This window comes from Dipodomys spectabilis, unplaced genomic scaffold (assembly GCF_019054845.1).
Source record: "Dipodomys spectabilis isolate Male_0828 unplaced genomic scaffold, ASM1905484v1 ptg000096l, whole genome shotgun sequence".
In the NCBI taxonomy this organism is placed as follows: domain Eukaryota; kingdom Metazoa; phylum Chordata; class Mammalia; order Rodentia; family Heteromyidae; genus Dipodomys; species Dipodomys spectabilis.
Window position 1 is genome coordinate 26,544,645 of NW_024870773.1, and position 22,356 is coordinate 26,567,000.

Sequence of the window (22,356 nt, forward strand, 5' to 3'; positions counted from 1 at the left end):
TGTCAATGTTATGAAAAAAAATGACACTACCCATCCATCCATAGTCCACTCTCGGAACATTCATCCCCAAGACGGTGAGTCAGGATACAACATAAGACGACTATTCGCCTGTCTGTGGTGAGCAGTGTGGTGTGTTCACTGCTGCAGTCCTGAACTTCCCAGTCTCCAGAACGATGAGCCAATATACTTTTGTCCATTATAAACAACCCGTCTCTGGGATTTTTGTTATAGCAGCATAACACAGACAAAGACAAAGTATGGGTTTCACTCGGAAGTTTTGTCAATTCTGTTTCACGAGAGCCTGTATCTGACACTCACCATTTCCACCAATAGTTATAAAACAAATAACACAAAGAAAGTATTACATTAAAACAAATGGGATTTGGTCCCACTGTAAGAATCTTCTAGTCAGGGGACAGACAGCAAGTAACACTGAGGTCATGTAAGCACAGGGTGTGGAGTGCTAAGCAACTGCATCTCCACGGGGCAGAGGGAAGAAGGTGAGGGTAGAGAGCAGAGGGCCTTGGAGACCAGTCTTGAATCCTGGAGAGCAGAGTGCCAGACACAGAGAAATAAAAGTTGGAGATGAGGGAGAAAGCTAGTTAAGTGGCACACTCGAGTTCAGGAAGCTATGAAGGAAAAGATGAAAGGTTAGTAAGCTTCTTCGTGCAGCTCCGACTAACAATGCGGACAGGACCTTCCTCTACAGGTGGGAATCCGCAGAACACACAATCTGAAGTAGAATTTGAAAAAGCTGAACATACAGCCTCTCCTTCTGGCTTCACAATCTTCCTGTTAGGTGAGATAATGTAACCTCAGCTCTCCTACACTTGAGGGGAAACAGCATCAGGGATTTGCTCAAGACAGTAGAGTGATTCCTGCAGACCAGATGGGAGACCGAAGATGGGACCAGTCCTCCTTCAGCCACAAGGACAGCAGTGTGGACAGCCACTGCCCTGCAGCTTGGTGTTCTGGACCAGGCTTCAGGTACAACCAAGCTCCACAGATCACAGCCTTTCCTGTGTCCTCTCCCATGAATGCAAGCAAAGGGGCAGCGTCAGAAGGTGGTGACTAAGTGGGCCTACACTTGGGACTGGTGGGTCACAGTACCAGCCATATGCCTACCCATCTGGTGACCATCCAGCAGGGACAGAAAGGTGGGCCTTCGGACGTTAATCTAACTGTGATCCCTGCATCTCCCTTCTGACATCACAATTTCCCAGGAGCCTCTCATGGGTCCTGTGGCTTTTGCTTGTGAGATCTTTAGTACTTAGCACCATTGCTGATGTTGTGTGGGTTCAAGGGAAGAAGACAAAGGCCAAAAGGGAGACTCTGGGTCTCTCAGCAGACAGAGAAGACTAGCATAGCTGTGGGCAAAGCCCACAGAGTCATGCAAAAATAAAAAAAGCCTTGTCTGGGACACATAAAGATAAGGCTGGGTGAGGCTGGGTGAGACAGAATGAATGCCCACAGGTGCTCAGAGGATTCTCAAGGGGATTTGTGTCATGGCTGAAATTTGGAAGGTTTCAAAGACTTCCTCCTTCCTCTTCTTTACATCTCTCTCTCTCTCTCTCTCTCTCTCTCTGTGTGTGTGTGTATGTGTGTGTGTTGTGCTTGAACTAGGCACCTGGGTTCTCTGTCCCTTAGCTTTTTCACTCAAGGCTAGCACTTTACCACTTGAGCCACAGCTCCAATTCTGGTGCTTTTGTGTTGTTGTGTTAACCAGAGATAAGAGTCACTTAGACAAAGCCCAGGCTGGCTTTGAACCTCAATGCTCCAATCTCAGACTCCTGAGTAGCTAGGATTACAGATGTGAGCCACCAGAGCCCGGCTCCCCCTTTTTGACTTTTAAACTCCAAAACTGGGACTGTTTAGGATATTTCTTCTGCAGCTACTTTCTGTCATGAGGCCTTGAGATAGATTTCAAATTTCCTTGTTTTCATGAAAGAGTATAGAGATTTAGATTGCCAATGTTTATCCAATTGAGAAACAATATGTTTGTTATAGCCTTTCTGATAGAAGGAATTATTTTGGTTTTAAAGATGAGTGAGTGATTTAACAGGCAGTTCCATCTATATATTCTCTCAAGGCAGAACATAATTTCCAGCCAGCAAAGAAAAATAATGCCCAGAAACCAGACAGACAGTGACCAAATATGGCTGTACACCCTCAATACTCAACTTCTAGCAACTTCTGTTCTGACTATTGGTTCATAGGAGCAATTGTTACCACAGGAAGCTAGCTAGTTATTCTTGGCTAGAATTTAACATATTTAAGATTAACAGAAAAGTTAAAATGTCTTGAGAAAACATGAGCTGGGTGAGAGATTTAAGGGAGAAATTAGATTATCCACAACACTCTAGTATGAGTAATTTATGGGAAAAAACCCCAGCATTTATTTTGAGCATGCTTCCCATTTGGCTGCTTGAACATTTGTAGGAAGGACTGAGTTTAACAGATCTTTGTTTATTAATCGAATTCAACACCTGATTCCCAGAGATCAGGTCTTAGGGACTCTGAATATGAGTACTGTAAAAAGAAAGGGAGCTTAGAGAACACTTGGTGCAGAAAGATCTCGAATGGACAATTCATGAGAAGTCTGGATCTGGGAGGTGAATTTAGAGAGGCAGAGACAGAGGGCAGGGGCAGGAATAACTTCTGTGTGACCATGAGCACACTAGGCATTGCTGAACTCATACATTGTCCCCATGCTACATCCAAGTGGTTTTTTAAAGCAATTAAATGTACTAATTCTCACACAGCAAGCAATATGTCATTATTTTACAATCCTCATTGCTATTGAAGAAGTCCAAATAAAAGCAGAAATGATACAGATCAGAGGGACGACAATCAAAAATAATAACAAATATCAATGGAGACAATATAAAAAAGAATCATTTAATTCATTCACTATTATTATAGTCCATTACCTCACCATTGTGACCCACACCTAGGTTAAAAGCCTTTAAGTATATTCATATTTGTGGGCCTAATAGACCTATTCACAAATGATTCCAAAGATATAGGAAACAAGATGACAGTGTGACCCATGACCAACCATCTCCTCAGTCTGGACCACAGATTTTCCTTTTCACATGCCCTGCAGCCCATTTGATGTGAGGGGAGCCAAAGAAAATGGCTGAGCTGCAGAATTTCCGTACTCCTTCTTTCTCTGCTCTGCATCAAGCCATGTCCACAGCTGTGTGTCCTCCATCTCTGTCACTGACTGAGCAGGAAAAAAAAAAGAAAAGATGCTTTTGATGGCTCAGAAGAGAATTTGGGCTCCTTGCTTCTGACTCCTGTAGGAACAAGTGCCCATCACCTGTGGCAAACATGTAGCTCTTGGTCGTGAGTTCAGCCAAGTGTCGGGAGGTCAGAGAAGAGACTAAAGTTTCTGATACAGTTTTGAGCCCCATTGTTAGATTTTTTTTGCAATTTTTTTGTACCAAACAAGAAACAATTTGACTTGACTTTGCCTGGCCTTTTGGCCTGCAAAAATACGAAGGCAGGCTGACATTTCAGCTACCAAGTTTGCAGCTGCATAATCATGGGGGTCGGAGAGACCTTACTATACTTGGTTCAGCTCTTGAATTCCTTTTGAGACCAAGACAATAGAACTTATAATTAGCAAACTACCATAAGTCTCGGAGTATGACACATGAATGGAACTCTTCCTTTTTTCTCCTTCCCTTTTCAAGGACATAAAAATAGAACATATAAGTATATTTGCACTTCTACTCACATACCAACTTTAATAAAAATGTATCTGAGGATGGAGCTTGGGGTAAGAGTGGCTCTGAAATAAATGAATGACTCTTTTGTGTCTCTGCACATTGAGACATCTTGCTGATATGAAGAGGGTGAACTTGTCAGAAAGGCATTTATTCCAGATTTTCCTTTCCTTTCCATTTCTAGTATAGGCATCCCTTCTTACCCATGGAAGATGAGTTCCAAGGCTCCTAGTAGAGGCCTTAAACCAAGTAGTACCATACTATCTCTCTGTCACTCTGTCTTTCTACCAATTATCTATGTATCTATCCATCCATCTATTACCTATCTATCCATCAATCCATTTGTCATCTACCTACCAAATATCTATTGATTATCTGTCTATTTATCTATCTATGTATTTCTCTAACCATACATCACCTATCTACCTTCTTGTATACATATGTATGTATGTATCGATATATCAATCCATCTTCCAAACATCAAATATCTATCAATCACTTATCAATCTATCATCTATCTATCCATCCATCATCTACCATCCATCATCATAGATATTAAATATTTATCAGTCATCTACCTATCATCTCTCTATCATCTATCAATTCATCCATCCATCATCTATCTACTTATGTATCAAATACTTACCAATCATCTATTATGTATGTATGTATGTATGTATGTATGTATCTATCTATCTATCTATCTATCTATCATCTACCTATCATTGATCTTTTGATTGTGCATTTCCCTATATGTCCTGCAGCATCACACATAGTCCAGGAGTCAGTCTGTCCTTCCAAGATTTGTGCCCAGACCCCTTCTTTCCACTGCTCCTGCCACTCTTTGGGTCTGTGTTGGGTAAAGCAAGGATTACTTGAACTCAAGCCTTGCCACACCATACTGGTCAGTCTCATCACTGAGATGGCTACCAAGTATCATTGGGAAGGTGGTTATATACAAAATGGATACCCTGGAGAAAGAAATGGTTCATGTGTAGAGTAGGAATGAGAAGAAAAATAGCATAAGACTTTATGCAACTCAGGACAATGTAGCGATTTAAAACTGAAAAGTTGTTTATTTCTTGGGTTTCACACTTAGTATTTTCAGACTTCAGGTAACTTCAGGGAAAATAGGGAAATTAGGAATTGAACGCTCAAGGTCATTTAAATCATGTCGTTACCTGCCTCTTCCTAGTTTTCCTCCAAACTATTGTCATCTGGAGTTTCTGAAGAAGCCCCCAAGGAAACCCCCATCATGGGCTGAGAGCTTCTCTGGCTCTGCTTTTTCTCTTTCCAAGACTATGGCTTCTCTCTGCAGATCCCATCCACCGGAAACGCCAGCGGAGGGGGTCCTTTGGCTCTTAAAGTCCACACAGGGGCACTCCTCTCCCTCTTTCTTTCCTTAGTATCTTTCTTTGATGCCTATGTGTTGAATTTTATCTGATGCTTACATATCTTAAATTTTATCTTATGCTTATTTGTTTAATTTTATCTTTATGTGTCAGTTTCTTCTTTTTTTGCTGCTAGATAAAAATAAAAATAAAGTAGATGCATCCCTTAGAACACTAGATTATTATACTTTTTTGGTCAGAAGTCTCTCTGGGATCTATCCGCAGAGACCTCTGTTAAGTCCCCTCCTTCCTTCCTGTCCACAGCAAGAGCGTCCTTTCCCATCCACAGAGACTGCCTCCTGGACCAAAGTTAGTCAGACTCTTCCGAACTTTATTTCCAAGTAGGCCATGACCTTCATTCTTGTAACAAGAATCCTGCTAAGTTAGCTTATTAATGCTCTCCACCTTTGATATTTCTATCTGATTACATTCCTCTTCCCCACATCCCCAGACAACGGAGGATTCACCGGATTGCCTTCAGCAATGTAGCCTCTGAATCATCTTCTACCTGCAGACTCTCTTTGGCAATAAACACCCACCTGCCCACCTTGTATTTGGAACTGAGCCTAATTCCACACCAAGGTCTCTTTGACCCTACTGAGGTGGTTCTGAATACGATTTGCTTTTGCCACCTTATTGTCCAGCTCTGTTTTCTCTTTGATGCTATCAAAGATGGAGGTGGCCGTGTGGGTCCTGCACCCAGCGGGTCATGACAAACAATGCAACTCAGTGCCTTTATTCTTTAGCCTCTCATCTTAAGTTAATTCGAATTGGGAAACTGGCATGCCAATTTACATCAAATCATTCCTGATGCCGCACCAAACAATCTTCTGGACCATTTCACTTGACTTTTACAATTCTGAGAGCTAAGCTGATGCAACCATCCCATGCTACTGAGGGGAACAAGGATCTGAGAGGTTATGTGACTTGACACAATGCAATGTAAGTAGAACTAATGTCTAGTGGTGAAAGATTATTAGATCCACTGGGAAGTTCATGCCTGAAGCGAAATCTTGCTTTCTTTTTTTTTTTTCCCCTCTCCCTTTCAAGGTCAGCACAGGGTTGAGATGGTAACAGAAAAGATAATACTGACAACTCTTCTTCTTATTTTATTTGGCCCGCGCTCTGCTCAAGGGAAATAATGAAAACAGCTAGCATTTATTCACTGCTCTCTAAATCCAGGCATTATATCCACATCTTAAGTGAAACTATCTCACTGATTTATGGGCAATGTGTTGATGAGGTTGTTCTGAGTATCAAGCAGAGATAGGAAAGGAGATTAGAAAACCCACTTGTCTAAGACTGATTGAGCATTTGAATAAACATCCTGTGCTGTGAAACCCTGTAGTAGTCTTGATGATAGAGCTTCCCCACTTCCCCAAGCTTGCCAGACACCTGCAGGGCGGATTCCCTGCAGGGTCTGACTCCTAAGGTTGAACTGGAATCTAAAATCCACGTTGTATTCATAAATGGCTTTGTTGAATGGTAACTCCTTTGGGCAACTACTTAAAGATAATAAAAGCATCAAAAAAATTTCAGCTGAGTGATGGTGGCTCTCACCTGTAATCCTACCTACTCAGGAGGCTAAGAGTTGAGGATTGAGATTCAAAGCCATCAGGCCAAGAAAGTCTGTGAGACTATCTTCAATAAACTCTGAAAAATCTGGAAGTGGTGCTGTGGCTAAACTGGTAGAATACTAGCTTTGAGCACAAAGAGGCTCAGGCAAAGTGCCCAGGCCCTGAGTTCAAGCCCTGGGACTGGCACAAAAAAAACAAACAAACATTAAATAAAAATAAAATAAACTTCTGCATTTCCAACAAGCTTCCTGATCATATTGTGGCTGCCAACTCTTGGACCACTTGTTGAGTGTAAACTTATCCATGCTCATCTATGAAAAGGGCTTTGGTGTTATAACTCAGGTCATGGCCATCCCAACTCCAGGGATGAAGAAGGAAAGGGAGAGGCCTCTTAGCCCTGTCTTAGCCATGTCTCATATTCTATCTTCTTCCAACACCCATCACCACCCCCTGTACAACATATCCGCCTCTGGCTTTGAACCACACTTGTCTTTCTTGCTCTCTGGTAAGAAGACTGCCCTTCTGAAGCACATACAATGCTCTTCTAGCTCATGCTGCCCTTGAATACCATCCTCCATCTTCTTCTAACCATCTGGATATAGTACCAGCTCTGCTCAGAGCAGTTTACATTTTACAACAGCTTTTTTACATTTTACAGTGTTTTTAACCTGATGCATCAGCTCCTAAAAATTCCCTAGTGAGTCTAGCTTCTCATCATTAAGTATCAATGCATATTAACTTTTGATAAAGAGACTAAGAGCTACTAGTTTGTATTATTTGAGTTTTCTTCTCTGAGATGTTGGCCTCCCATCTAAGATACTCAAGTTGCAAGCATGCTTCATTCATTCATTCATTCATTCATGCACTTTTCAATCATTGCTGGGTACCTACTATTATCAAGACACCCGGCCAGAATCTCCCTTGACCTCTTTGTGCCCATTTGTAAATCAAAACATAATTTTACATCTATGCATGAAATGTATTATGTATATATGTGGTGTTTTGGCAGTCCTGGGGTTTGAACTCCAGGCTTTCTGCTTGCTAGGCAGGTGTCTACCACAGAAGTCACATCCCCAAACCTTTTTTCCTCCAGTGATTTTCAGGTAGGGTCTTGTGGTTTTTTTCCCTGAAGCCAGCCTTGGATTATAATCCTCCTATCTATACATCTATCTATCTATCTATCTATCTATCTATCTATCTATCTATCTATCTATCTATCTATCTTATCTATCTATCTATACATATGTATATACTATGTACATATCTAGATAAATATACATTAATTTTTAGGATCTGATACCCCCAAGCATAGTACTTTATTAACTAATGTTACTTTACCCAGTCTTGACATGGTTTTGCTTACTGGCTCACATACTGTGATGTAATGTGCTCACTGATGTCACTTTCTAATATGAAATATTAGTGCATTCAGTTACGTTCCCTGCAGACATTGGTTCTCCCACATGACCTCACACATGCAAATCCTCCCCTCCCTCATGTTCCATACATTGCAAATGGACCCATCTTCAAATTCATCAGCAATAGATGCAATACTGTTCCTGGGCCACAAAGCAGACTTGCATTGACTTCCCTTCTCTTACAAACCAAGTCTCAAAGGTTGCCTTTCCATGTCCCACATCTCTTGCTTTCTCCCGGTGCTCCTCAGGAGGTGACCCTCTGTCTGTCGTGGCAGAGTCTAGCAGTCATGACACACATGCTCCATTTTGCCCTTTCTCCCTACATGCTGGAGACTAGGAATTTTATCTACCATTTCGCTTTAATTCTCACAGCAATGCTGAATGGAAAGGTGGATTATTATCTTGTTCTTGTGGGCTGAAACTAAATCCTAGAGAAATGAAATAATAACTTTCTGGCAACATTACCGGACCCAACCCTCAAGTTTACGAACACTGACCCAGTTCTGGTTCTCATGCACCGGTTAACCCGTCTTGAGCCAGATCACGTGATAGTGTGGGAGCAGGCTGGGCGTGGGACCAGACCTAAGCTTACATTCAGGAATGGAAGTTTCTCTAGGGGCCTCCCTGCTCACCTGAGGAGGGTCTCCTGGCTAGGAGGAAAATGGTAGGTCAGGAGGAAGAGGTCTGTCTGCGGACAAAGCCCTGGAGCTTAGTGAAGATGCAGGGGGCTTGCTTTGTCCAATTCTATCTCACTTGTATTCAGAAGGCCAGAGAGCATAGCACTCTGATACCACAACCTCAGAGCTAGAAAAAACCAAGCACAGCCTGAGCACTGCCTACTTTTCCTACCACTACTGTGCATCTGCGTCCCAGGGTCTGCCTCCCTCTCTGCAGTCCCCCAGGGCCAGTCTGTCCCATTGCTCTTTCTCACAGTCCAGGCCCTTACCTCTGCACCGTCCCTTCCCTTGTATTTGGCCATGGGGCCTGAATTGAGGGCCTGGGTACTGTCCCTGAGCTCTTTCACTCAAGGCCTGTGCCACTGTGAGCCACAGTGCCACTTCTGGTTTTCTGGTGGTTAATAGGAGAGAAAAGTCTCAGGGACTTTTCTGGCCAGGCTGGCTTCAAACAGTGATCCTCAGATCTAAGCCTCCTGAGCAGCTAGGATGACAGGTACAAGCCATCAGCGCCCAGTGTCTGGGTTGTTTTTGATAATTTCTTTTGAGATGCTAAGGAACTGCAATATTTATTAATGCACAGATCAATGTGGAATCAAAACTATAACATTAACTATAGTGGTATTGGGTTTTATAAGACCTATGCTGTTTTTGTTTTAATTTTAATTTTATTTTATTGTAAAGATGCTGTACAGAGGGGTTACAGTTACATGAGTAAGGCAATGAGTACATTTCTTGTGGAGCATTATTTTCCTTTCCTTATTTGTTCTCCCATGGTCTCTTCCTCCCACCCTCCCCCCCAAGTTGTAAAGTTCATTTCCAATCTATAGTCTTGTGGGTATCATAGTTGCAGTGTGTCCTCATTTCAGCATTTTGTTATGCCCCTTCCCCTCCCCAGTTAGATAACTGCATATACAGGATGTATAGCTCATAGCACCAGGTTCTGGTGGCTCACACTTGTCATCCTAGCTGCTCAGAGGCTGCGATCTGAGGATCAAAATGTCTGAGACTCTTATCTTCAGCTAGCCAGCAAAAAGCCAGAAATGATCATGTGACTCAAGTGGTAGAGTCCTGGCCTTCGTGAAAAAGCCAATGGACAGTGCAAGGCCCTGAATTCAAGCATTCACCCCTCCCCCATATACAAATAACTTAGTCTTAGCTTATAAAAATCCTAAGTTGATTCCAGGTCCTGTCTTTCCTACAGCATCACAACTATTACCTTGTATGTACATTTTCTCCTTCTTTTTGAGATCTTGAAACACTTGTCCATACCACCAAAGTTGTTCCTCACCCCCAATTCTGTTGTAATTCCATTTCAAACCACACTCCTATTTTCCTATTGCCTTAGTCATTCTGGGATGCTAATTATCATGAAATAGGGAGTTTATATCTCATATCTCTGGAGAATAAGTTAAGATCAAGGTTTCTTGGTTCACAGACAATTCCTTTCTCTAAGTTCTCATGTGTGGAATGACCTTTCTTTAGTTTACAGGGGCTCTAAACCCATTTACAAAGGCTCTGTCTTCACCAGCAATCACCTCCCAAATACTTATTATTTTAATATGCCAGTCATGGTATTAATACTATCATGAGAGGAACATATAATTCAGGCCATAACATGTGACAGGCTGGGCAAAAAAGTACATGATACCTCATTTCAAACAGAAAAAAGAAACAGGTGAATTGGTATGTTCCTGTCATCCTAATATGGTGAGAAGTGTAAATAGCATTGTGCTTTTGTCTGGCTTGGACATAAACACAAGACCCTATCTCAAAGTAACCAGAGCAAAATGGGCTAGTTTCATGGTTCAAATAGTAGAGCAACTGCCTAGTAAATGCAAAATCCTGAGTGCAAACCTCAGGATACACAGACACACAGACACACACACCAAGAACACTGTCACCCGGATATCACATTCAGAGCCAGTCATAGGGAACTTGCCGCCTGTGCAGGTCAGAGAGCTTGGGGCTGACAGAGGAGTCGGAGAAGCTCAGTGCTAAGGGACCTGGTATAGAAATCTTGAGTGAGAGGTGTGAAGGACAGACTGGGTTGGTGGGGAGGGCAGCTGCCCTTTGCAAGTACAGTCAGCTCAAGCAGAGGATCCATTGATCGCCGTGGTGGAATCTGGGCCACAGGCACCCTGCCGAGGCCCTGTGCATTGCAGTCTAGTTCCACAGCAGTGCAGTCTGTTTCAGCTTTGCCTGGAGAAGTGCACAAACTCTGCTCACCCCGGCCCTTCTCCACTGGCCTCTGTCATGTGGAACAGATACACACACTCATGGCAGGAAACCACGCATCAGAGGGCCATTTCTGGACCTCTTTGACGACAACCCACACTGAGAGACACAGCACAAAGAGCCTGGCTCCTTTGAAACAAGTTTCTTATGCCTGTAATTGCTTGCCCAAGACTTCAGAGTGTACTCACATAAAAGGTATTGAGTGGTCTTTTCACCAGACTTAGCTTCCCATACTAGAGGCAACTGGGTCACAGGTGTGTGTTGTGTGTGTGGCTGTGTGTTTAAATTCATGTTTCAAGGGTAAGACCCGCTAGGATTGAGACACCTGGGAAGGGATGTAGACATAACCCCAAACTCTGCTTTGACTCCTGGTCCCTTAGATGTTTAAGAGTGAGTGCAGTTTCTGTCCATTTCCCACATGATGCGTTGGTGAAAGGGCATGATAAATGAATCTATACTTTCCAGAACAACTTAAAATACTTCCTGTAAAAAAAAAGTTTGGCTGGGTGGACACAGTGGTTTATTGCTGGGATCCTAGATACATGGGAGTGCATGGTTCGAGGCCAATTAGGTTAAACAGTTTGTGAGAGTCTCTTCTCAAGCCACATCTGGGCTTGGTGGTGCACACTCATCACCTGAGCTGCATGGGATGCCAATATTAGGAAGACTGCAATGTCACAACAGCCCAGGGAACAACATTTTTGAGTCTCCATCCCCATAAAAGCTGGGCATGGTGGCACGTGCCTGTTCTCTCTGGTACAATGTGAAAGGCAAGAAAATAGGAGCACTACAGTCCAGGTTCAGGCTAGGTCAGAAGCGAGACCTATCACAAAATAACCAGTGCAATAAAGGCATGAGGTAGAGCACCTCCCTAACAAGCACAAAGCCCAGAGTTCAACCCCAGTGGTGCAAAAAGAAAAAAAATCAGTTTGGTGAGATTATTAAAATCATCTGTTTTATCCCCAGGAATTTCTACATTATATATGAAAACAAAGAGAAGCAGTAATTGTTGGACTTGTGTCTGAATATAATATTAGTTAGAGAAACCTTCTGAATGGCTATGGAAAAGGTGTTCATACTTTGGATTAACCTATTGGTTCCTTCCAATCCTCCCACAGACAGTGATTTTCAGAAATCATTGCTTTCTCAGAGAAATCAGAGTAGAGATAACAAGTCAGCCTTGTGTATCCATCTGATAGTAAAAAGTTCCATGTGAATTATGCTTCCCATGAAGACCTAAGAGACTGTTTATTCATAAATTCTATACTGTGCTTGCTCTTCCTAATACCTTTTATTTTTCTCTTCCTTTAAGACTAAGAAGGTACCCCAGGTTTCTTTTTCATAAAGCTCTATCTAGATACACCAAAATCCGACTCCAGTTACCAGTGTGTGTCACACGAGTATCCCACACACCTTATGTGCACAGGAAAGCAAGAGGCTGAGAAGCAGGAACCCAGCTAGACAGGGTGGACTGAGGGAAGCTGGAATGAGTGGAGCGAGTAGCATGGCTAGAGCGGTTCTCCCCATCAGCCAGCGGTATCACAGCTATCTGCTATTTCTGATTTCTAGAACATGTCTATCCTCTAAAAGAGTAGATGCCCTTCCTTTGTTCGTTTTAAAAACAGAGTTCTCCTCCATACATCAGCTTCAAATTAAAAAAAAAATTCCCCCTAACATACAATTACCATCTTCCAAAGCCCCCAGAGTGCTGTCAATGTGACTGAAATCAGGACATAAATATTTTATAAACAGCTGTCAAGTTGCAATTGACAGATAACAAAAGTCCCCGGATTGCTGCAATCTAACCAGGAGGCCACAGCAGTGAATTGACAGATCAGATGTTTTTTGAGTCTCCGTTTACCCTTCAGTGTCTGTGAGGCATTAGCACGGTGAGCCAGTGTGCAGTTGCAGGGACTGGCGATGTGAGGTGGGAAAAGGGCTGCCTGAGCGGGGGGGGGGGGGGGGGGGGGTGCTGTCCCTGGTGCTCCCTCCACGGAGTCTGGATCACCTGTGATGAACTAAATAATGCCACCAAGGGATTACTGTCATGGATGTTATACGAAGACAAAATGTGGCTCTTAGACATTCAATAATTTATCTCCCCCCACCCCCACCTCTACCTCGAGAAATCTTCTTTCAACTTATTTCCTGACTGCATCTTCCAGGCTCAGTCGATAAGTCTTGGGGGGTAACACAGAGCAGGGGCCTGCTTGCACAGAGCCACTGGGACAGAGACCCCTTGACCCTGGCCCAGGGTTGACTGCAGTCACCATCTGCCCACCCCCCCCCCCCCACCTTCTTCCTCTCATCTTGATTCCTCTGATTTTCCTTTCCTTCCCACCTAACCAATAGATATGTTGGGAGACCTATATCCATTGTATAGCTTCTTTCAGGCTATTTAGCCCATTGCATTTTCTTTTCCTTTCCTTTAAAAATTATTGCTATTAGCATATATTGTGTGTATAAAATGAGGGATTTCTTTATGTATTTCCATACAGTCAACATTATATGATGTACTTTGATCCTATTTACTCCTAGTACTCTTCTTTATCTTCTCTATAATCCCTTTTTTTAACTATCTTGCAAAATTTTTATATGACCTTGTGACCTTTATATTCCTGTGACCTCTTCAAATGTATATTCAGTGTATTCTGAACATATTTTCTTCTCTCTTTGCTCCCTCCCATCTCTCTGGTTTCTATCAAATAATCAAGCATTCACATTTATGTCCTTTGTTTTTGCAATTTAGATTCCATATGTGGGGGAAAATATGGTGATATTTGTCTATTGAAGTCTGGCTTATTTTAATTAACATGGTAATTTCCACTTGTATCTATTTTCTGATTTTATTCTTTATGGATGAAATATTCTCCAGCGTGTATATGTGTGTGTGTATGTATGCATATATATATATATCTTTCCATTTCCTCTACACATTCATCTGTTGATGGACATCTAAGTGGATTCTACAAGTTGGCTAGTATAAATAGTATTCCAAAAAAACATTGGCATGAAGGTACTTCTACTGTATGTTGGTAGAATTACATTTCTTTGAAACTCATGGCACCTTCTGATTTACATTCACTTATTCAGTAAGTGTTTGAAGTCTCTCACAGGAAATAGGTGTGTGTGAGCAGTAAGCAAGCAAAGAAACAAAACCCACAAGCCCTGCTCCACAGCAGGTTTGAGAACATCTGGGAGAAAGAGATACAAGATTAAAAGCAGATATGTCAGAATTCTTCATGTCCTCCTTGAATTCCTTAAGCTATACATGCAAGCATTTTGTCAACAAGAGGTATTTCAATCTGCAATAAAAATAAAATTTACAGTCATTAAATGACACAAGGGTGTCTGGGGCAGGGAAGTCTGCAGAGAATTGACTCAAATGGGCTGGGGTGTTGGCTTGGACTAGAGATAGGCAGCTATCCAGGGCCTCAATACTGAGAGCCCAAAGGGAGAGAAAAAGAAGAAAAGTTCAAGGAGGAAGAGAAGGAGGAAGGAAGGAAGGAGAAGGAGAAGAAGAGGAAGAGGAAGAGAAGGGAAAAGACAGGGAACCGGGTCATTACATAAGAAAAAGCACAGGGAAAGCTGTAGAAACTAGTCCTGTCAGATGTGTTAAGCTTTGGTAGTGCATTTGGGTTACTAAACATAATGGAAAGAACTAGAAGATTTGAGCAAGGCTCAGATTAACCAGATGTCCCAGGGTGTCCCATTGCAAGCGGGCTGAGCACTTACAGTCTAGTGGAGGTTAGGTGGCCTCTTTTCCAAAAAGACAGATAGATGTCATGGAGTAGACAAGAGTCCCTGGTCAGGCATTGGGGGTTCACGGCTACCACACCAGGTATTTGGAGGTGGAAGTCAGAAGATTATGGTGTGAGACTTGTCCCAGGAAAACATGTGAGATCCTATCTGAAAAACCAAGGTAAAAAGAGCTGGGGGGGGGGGGGGTGGAGAGGGGTGGCTCAAATGGTAGGATGCCTGCCTAGCAAATGTAAGCCTTCTTAGTTTAAAAACCTCAAACCTCAGAACAGTTCCTTGTATTTTCCAAAGAGACACAGGAGCTAAGGGGCTATTTTGATTGCATTATACCTTCAATTGACAAATAAAGAAAAATGGTTTAGAAAGGTGAAGTGATGATCTTTTTATTTTTTTATTTTTATGCTACAGAACAGCAGAGCTTTCACCTAGATTTCTGGTACCTTATTTTCCAGCCCAGGGATTTTTCCATTTTCTAGGACCTTTTCCTGGAGCAAGCTCAGGGCCTCACTCCATGCCTGGCAGGACTTTCTCTGGAAAAGGATTTCATTATATAACTTATCTTTTATCTTCATTTGTCTCAGAACCCATTCAGTAGGAGTGGGGGAAAAAAGAGATTGCTAGAAAATGTTAAGATTATAGTTTAAAATCTGACTTTTGGTGGCTGCACTTCAAAATTTTAATTTTGAAGAAGAAACTACAAAATAAGACGTGAAGCATTAATGTTTTCACATGCTTTCAAAGGCAATTCCAACACATCCTTATTATTCCAAACCGCAAGCTTCCTTTCCATTGCTTCTTAACTCTGCAGAGAAAGGGACTCAGTTGATGTAATCTGATAAATGGCTAGTCTAACAGAACCCCCGTGTTCCTGAAGAGTAGGAACAGGGTTTCTGAACTGACCATACCCATCAAAAAGCTGTCAAATAAAATCAGCCACAGCGCCTTACAGCCATCACCTACATCCAGGCCCCAGCACCTGGGCAAAGGCAATCAACAGATCCAACTTCACATCTCGCCCACGTCACTTACGACCACCGCACCATGCTCTTAACATTTCAGTGCTTAGCTTCTTCATCTATAAAATGTAGTGCAGAGTACTCAACCACAGTTCTGCTGTGGAGATGAAGTGAGCCATGCATGTGTATTGAGCCCAATGGCCAGGGATAAGGGTCTGAGAGTCACATCACTCTAGTGAGCTTGTCCAAGACTGGGTACAGATGCATGCCAGGCCAGCAGGACATAGGATGGGAGGCTTTCCATTGCTTATACTCACTTCAGTCTTCTGTTCTGATACCTATCCCTGGCTATGGCCTTCTTTAGTCCTCGGCATTCCAAGTTGGGTGCTGTGATTTACAGGTAAGATGATGGGATAGGAGCAACAGAGAATATTTCCAAACGGCTCTCCCCTTGAAATTCTTTTCTTCTATTTCAGGAAGGGAAATTCTCCCAGGGCCATCACTCAGAGCTCTTTGGCTGGGAGGTGGTCACATGACCACCTTTATTGGCCTTTATTGGCTTCTGGGAAAGATGAGGGTTTTTAAACTGAATGCTTGCCTGGCCTTCACAGTATTAGGATTTTGTTTTGAGAAAGAAAGGCAGATATATCTAGGGTAACTGAATGTCTCTGTTTGCTAAGTAAAGCATTATTAATGATAACTAATATTTAAAAGGAATTATGGTTTGCTCCTGATTGGAAGGATCAACATCGTGAAAAATGGCAGTATTTTCCCAGGCTATCTACAAATTCAATGCCATACTTATCAATATTCTAACCTCATTCTTCAAGGAAATAGAAGAAGCAATCCAAAAATTCATATAGAACAATAAAATACCCCGAATAGCAAAAATGATCCTTAACAGAAAAAACAGTGCTGGAAGAATGTCAATACCAAATTTCAAACTCTACTAAAAAGCCATAGTAATCAAAACAGCTTGGTACTGGCACAAGAACATACCTCAGGACCAATGGAATAGAATTGAAAACTCAGAAATGAACTCACAGACCTATAGCCAACTAATCTTCAATAAGTGAGCTAAAAAATATAGAATGGAAGAAAGACAGCCTCTTCAGTAAATGGTGCTGGCAAAATTGGTTAATCATCTGTAGAAAACTAAAGCTAGATTCATATATATCACTCTGCACCGGAATCAACTCCAAATGGATCAAAGACCTTGGAGTCAAAGCAGACACTCTGAAAACATTACAGGAAGGAATAGTAGAAACCCTAGGTTTCCTTGGCACAGGACGAAATTTTCTTAATAAAGACCCAGAAACACAAAAAGTCAAAGAAAGGTTGAACAAATGGGACTGCATGAAGCTGCAGAGCTTCTGCATGGCAAAGGACATAGCTACCAAGATCAACAGAAAGCCTACGGGTTGGGAGAAGATCTTCACTAGCCATACAACAGATAAGGGTCTCATATCTAAAATATAGCTGGAACTCAAAAAATTGAATCCCCAACAACAAATCCTCAAAGAAACAACTGCCCAATAAATAAGTGGGCTAAAGATTTACAGAGAAACTTTTCTGAAGAGGAAATAAGAATGGCCAATAAACACATGAAGAAATGCTCAACCTCTCTAGGCATAAGAGAAATACAAATCAAAACAACACTGAGATTCCATCTCATCCCAGTTAGAATGACTATAATCAAGAACTCTAATAACAACAGATGCTGGAGGGGATGTGGCAAGAAGAGAACCCTACTGCACTGTTGGTGGGAGTGTAAACTTGTTCAACCACTTTGGAAAGCAGTATGGAGGTTCCTGAAAAGACTCCACATAGAGCTCCCCTATGACCCAGCAATCCCACTATCACAAACAAGACCATACTAAAGCTACCAGTACAACTATGTTTATCTCAGCATTATTTACCATAGCTAAGATATGGAATCAACCCAGATGGCTCTCAGTAGATGAATGGATCAAGAAAATGTTGTATTTATACACAATAGAATTCTATGCCTCCATCAGAAAGAATGACATTGCCCCATTTGTTAGGAAATAGAAAGACTTGGAAAAAATTGTATTAAGTGAAGTAAGCCAGGCCCAAAGAAACATAGGTCCCATGGTTTTCCCTTATTTGCAACAACTAGTAATTGTTTGAGACAAGCAGAAAAGGTCAAAAGCTATGTACATATGACCAGATAAGATGATGTTAAGTGAAATGAACCCCAAGATAGGGACACAAGTGGTTTTCTCTTCCTTGCTATTGTTTCTAATGTATTTATAAGGTACCATGTGATTTTTTTTGTTGCTTTGTATGTCCCTTCCCCACGGTATAACCCGTTTTCACTGTATTTGATGTTGGTATAATTTGGGGAACGGAAGGGTAAAAACAAAATGTTTAATAGGGATACAGGTTCCCATTGTAACAATGAGATGTACAAGATGCTATGTTGAAAAACAACCTTTACAATTTAGGCAAGGGGAGGGGGGTGTTAGTTGTGGAAGTGGGAGAGAAGGGATGGTAGGGGAAAAACAAAGGAGGAAGCAACAATGCTTGTTAGGAAACGTACTCATTACCTTGCTCATGCAACTGTAACCCCTCTGTACAGTATTTTACAATAAAAAACTTATTAAAGAAAGGAACTATGGTTTCTCAGAATTGTTACTGTTCCTTGATGCTCACAACTAGATTGCAGAGAGCAATCTGAAGAAAGATATACCTTAAGAGATAACTCTTAAGCTCGCAAAATCTAGACAAGCTAAGATGTCCAATATATATGCTAATAATTACAATGTTTCACATCATTAAAAAATCCCATCTTGCTAATATTAAGATACAAAAAGCACTTGGAATTAAGTCAACTTATTTGAGTTTTTAATAAGCATGCCTGCATTATAATTTTGTATCTGATGTGCAAATAAATCTACCGTTTACCATCACTGTTTACTGTTACCATTGTTAAAACACAAAACAATTGAGCATGACTTTATATTTATATTAAGATGTACATAGAATAAATTGTGAATTGTGTTGTGAAAAACCCAGCTTATGCATTTTTATTTCTTATCAGTCTGTTTTTTACAGATTATGCCTTCAGTTGCTTTTACCAAACAAAGAACTCCATAAGAAAGAAAGGTCTTACCTTATTGTACCTTAGCTGAAGTTCTGAAAGTAATTGCTTTGGCCACTCATCAGAACACAGGTACTAGAGGAGAAGAAGAAATCAGAGTTAACAAGTGTCAGAATCCTGAAAAACAGAAAGTCAGTAGGTTACATAGAATGATTTAGGACAATGTAAAAAAAAGAATCAAAGAATTTTTGCCTACATAGGTCATGGTACCTAACTGTACAGCTACTTCATGTAACCAATAGGACACAAGGGCTTAGAGAAGATCTCTGTCCTTGGTGAAAGAACACACACACTCACACACACACTCACACACATTCTCTCTCTCTCTCTCTCTCTCACACACACACACACATCCTCAGTCAATAACCACAATATTTGTACCTGCCTAACCTCAGACTGCAAGAAAGAGATACAGAATGAGTAGAAGGGAAGAAACAAAGATGGAGCCTGATCCTTAGTTTTGATGTAAGTGATAGGTAATGTTCTCTATTTAAAAGTGTAGTCTACCTCTCTACTTTCAAAGGGTAGATACATGTGCACTACCTCAGAGTCCAGTATCCCATCTTCTCCCAGAAACTGCAAAGTCTGGGGCTGGGAAGGTGGCTCAGTGGTAGAGCGCTTGCCTTGCATGCATGAGGCCCTGGGTTCGATTCCTCAGCACCACATAAGCAAAAAGAAAAAAGCCAGAAGTGGCGCTGTGGCTCAAGTGGTAGAGCACTAGCCTTGGGCTGAAGAACTGAGGGACAGCACCCAGGCCCAGAGTTCAGGCCCCACGACTGGACCCCCCCCCCCCCCAAAAAAAAAAGAAACTGCAAAGTCTAACTAAAGATGACCAGCTCACTCCCACACAAGGCTGGAAGGAAATAAAGAAAGTCTCTGAGATCCATTTCAACAGGACACTCAGTGCCCCCAAAGAGGTAGAGGGTAAGACTACACCAAGATGTTGTCAGATCTTTCAACAGAGAACCTTGTGGTTCCTACAGACTGAGAACCAGAAACTGAAGGGAGAGGCAGGGGGACTTGAAGCATGCATGAAGAGTAAATTTCTTCAACAAGGAAGAAGGAAGCTGAGCCATCCAGTGCCGTCTGCCACAGAACAGCTCAGAGATGGGCAGTGAATGTGGGGAGAGTTTTATAGGCACTGTACAGACAGGGTAGAGGACATCTTTCCTGCTCTTTGAGAGGGCTGTCGAGCATGGAGTCATCTTTCCATGTTGACACTTTATAGGATCTGACAGATCCAACACCAAGCGTGCAGCAGGAGTCAGTTCTCTGACAGTCTGCTGTCTTGCACAGAGCAGTGATGCAGACAGGGTCTGCTATCTGGATTCCGTTTCACAGTGTGTAAACTCTCCAATCACTTTTGCTTCACATACCTACGAGTTGGGGTCCGATTGCCTACAGAAGTAAATAATACCTATCTCTCCATTAAAATTATGCTTAAAATGCAATTAAACACCACAGGAACCAATCCTTAAAGTGTCTGTGAACACTCCTTTTGTTTGATGAATTTGGAAGCGATATGTGAGGTTGACCAACCCCAGAGTTTCTTGAGTATCAGACTCAGAGAATCATTCGTTTGGAAAAGTCTGTGAATGAAGTGGCTTTCATCCTAGCATCAACGTCATTCTCTTGGTGAATTAACTGTGCGTGGCATCATGGAGGGGTTAGCTTCCACTCTCCAAATTCGGATGATAGCCTGGGCTCCAGTTCCCGCAACCATGGTTCAAAAGGTTACAGACTCAGTGCATGATGCATAATGCCAGACATCACCATCACAATTATGTGCTTAGCCAGATAAAGAAGAAAACAAGGCCAGCAATGAACAATAATTGTGGAAGGCTGGATGTCTTTCAATAGGTTTGCAAAATTACTTTGATTTAGAATATACAGTAGGTAGAATGTTAGGTTTGAAGGAGTAGTTGTTGAGTTTCTTTTCCATCATACTATCCTGTATTTATGGAGTAGTAAATTGGGTGTGATGGGGGTGGGGGATGGGAATTAGAATCCCCAGGGCAGAACTCCACGCTGGGCATACTAGGAGCCATCTGGCAAGATGAAGACAAGTGGAAAATAGTCTCTCTCAAGATTTGGATAAAACTGGGGCTGGGAAGGTGGCTCACTGGTAGAGCGCTTGCCTTGCATGCATGAGGCCCTGGGTTCGATTCCTCAGCACCACATAAGCAAAAAGAAAAAAAAGCCAGAAGTGGCGCTGTGGCTCAAGTGGTAGAGCGCTAGCCTTGAGTTGAAGAGCTGAGGGACAGCACTCAGGCCCAGAGTTCAGGCCCCACGACCGACCAAAAAAAAAAAAAAAAAAAAAAAGATTTGGATAAAACTGTAAGAGAATTAGTTTTTCCTTGGTGGTTACCACCATCCTTGGCCACAGAGCCTGGCTCTTGGTTGGACTGCACACCTCCATGAGGAGAAAATAACATCATAGTAGAGAGGCAGAGAAAAAATGCATTTATGTATAGTTTTGTACAAAGCTATGGAGAGAGAACTTCCCAATCTGTCCCCGCCTGCCCCATCATACCATTGTAGTGCCATAACACAAAACCAGCCATGAAGTGTGCATATGGACCCCATTCCTCACAGCAACGTACTCTTTGTGCACAGCACAGAATTCCCTAGGTGGACCCTAATTCCTAACCTCCTCATTGCAATTGGATTTGGTGATGTAGCAGCTTTGAACTTTTAGGGCAATCATTGGAAAGGTTGCGTTTCCTTAAAACTTCTCTCAAAAATTTTATTTGCTTACTTTCTAATTATTTTGAGCATGTATATTCCTCTTATCTCTAGAAAGATGAAAAAATATTTGAGCTGATGTTTTGCAATGTAAGTGGATGATAAACGAATTTGTAGTCATCTGATTTAGTTAGAATCAAGCCTACTCACAGTCTTGAAATAACTAAGCTTAATTGACTAATTTTAACTTCTTACATTCGACTGAAATTAGATTCTGGACTCTTAGGGATAATCTAAAATATTCCTTTTTAAAAAAAATTCACAGTATGCTTTTAGTTTACTAACCTACCTTCTTTTCTGAAAACCAAAATAACAAGTGCTTTAGTAAAATTAAGGCTGACAGCCCATTTTATGGGAGTATGATAAATATAGTTCCGAACACATATACATTAGGCTAAAACTGGTTTGCATTTAGTTCCTACTAAAAAAGCCCACAATTGCTAATATCTATTCTCATTCGTATGACATGCATGATTTATTTCCAGTAGACTCTCTTTTCTTACTTTTGGCCATCCCAACCAGAGTAGGGGAGATAAAACTGCAACATGAAATAGTTCTTTTTAAAAAAAGCACCAAGTCCTCTGTAACCTAAGAGAAAGAAACATAATGGTAGATAAAAGGTTTAGGAAAGGTGTTGGGAAGTAAGTATTCTTTGTTTTTCTGTGTGTCTAGCTAGTCATTATTTTTAGTTTGTTAGTGAAATACAGAGGTCAGATAACTCTCTCCTAGTTGTCTAGTATGGT

At 41.7% G+C, this 22,356-nt stretch overlaps 1 protein-coding gene across 2 annotated transcripts in view; it reads right to left on the reverse strand.

Annotated features, from left to right (window-relative positions):
• The window catches only part of Chrm3 (cholinergic receptor muscarinic 3), a 198,807-nt gene extending 179,656 nt beyond the window's left edge, over positions 1-19,151 (reverse strand). The window contains exons 1-2 of one of the 2 annotated variants that reach the window (XM_042685869.1): positions 19,065-19,151; positions 18,881-18,943 (exon numbers count right to left, since the gene is read on the reverse strand). The gene's annotated coding sequence lies outside the window, so the exon portion shown is untranslated. Of the gene's footprint in view, positions 1-18,880; positions 18,969-19,064 lie in introns of those variants that run through there. The other variant, XM_042685868.1, reaches the window with a different exon arrangement.
• Between the last annotated feature and the right edge of the window lie 3,205 nt (positions 19,152-22,356).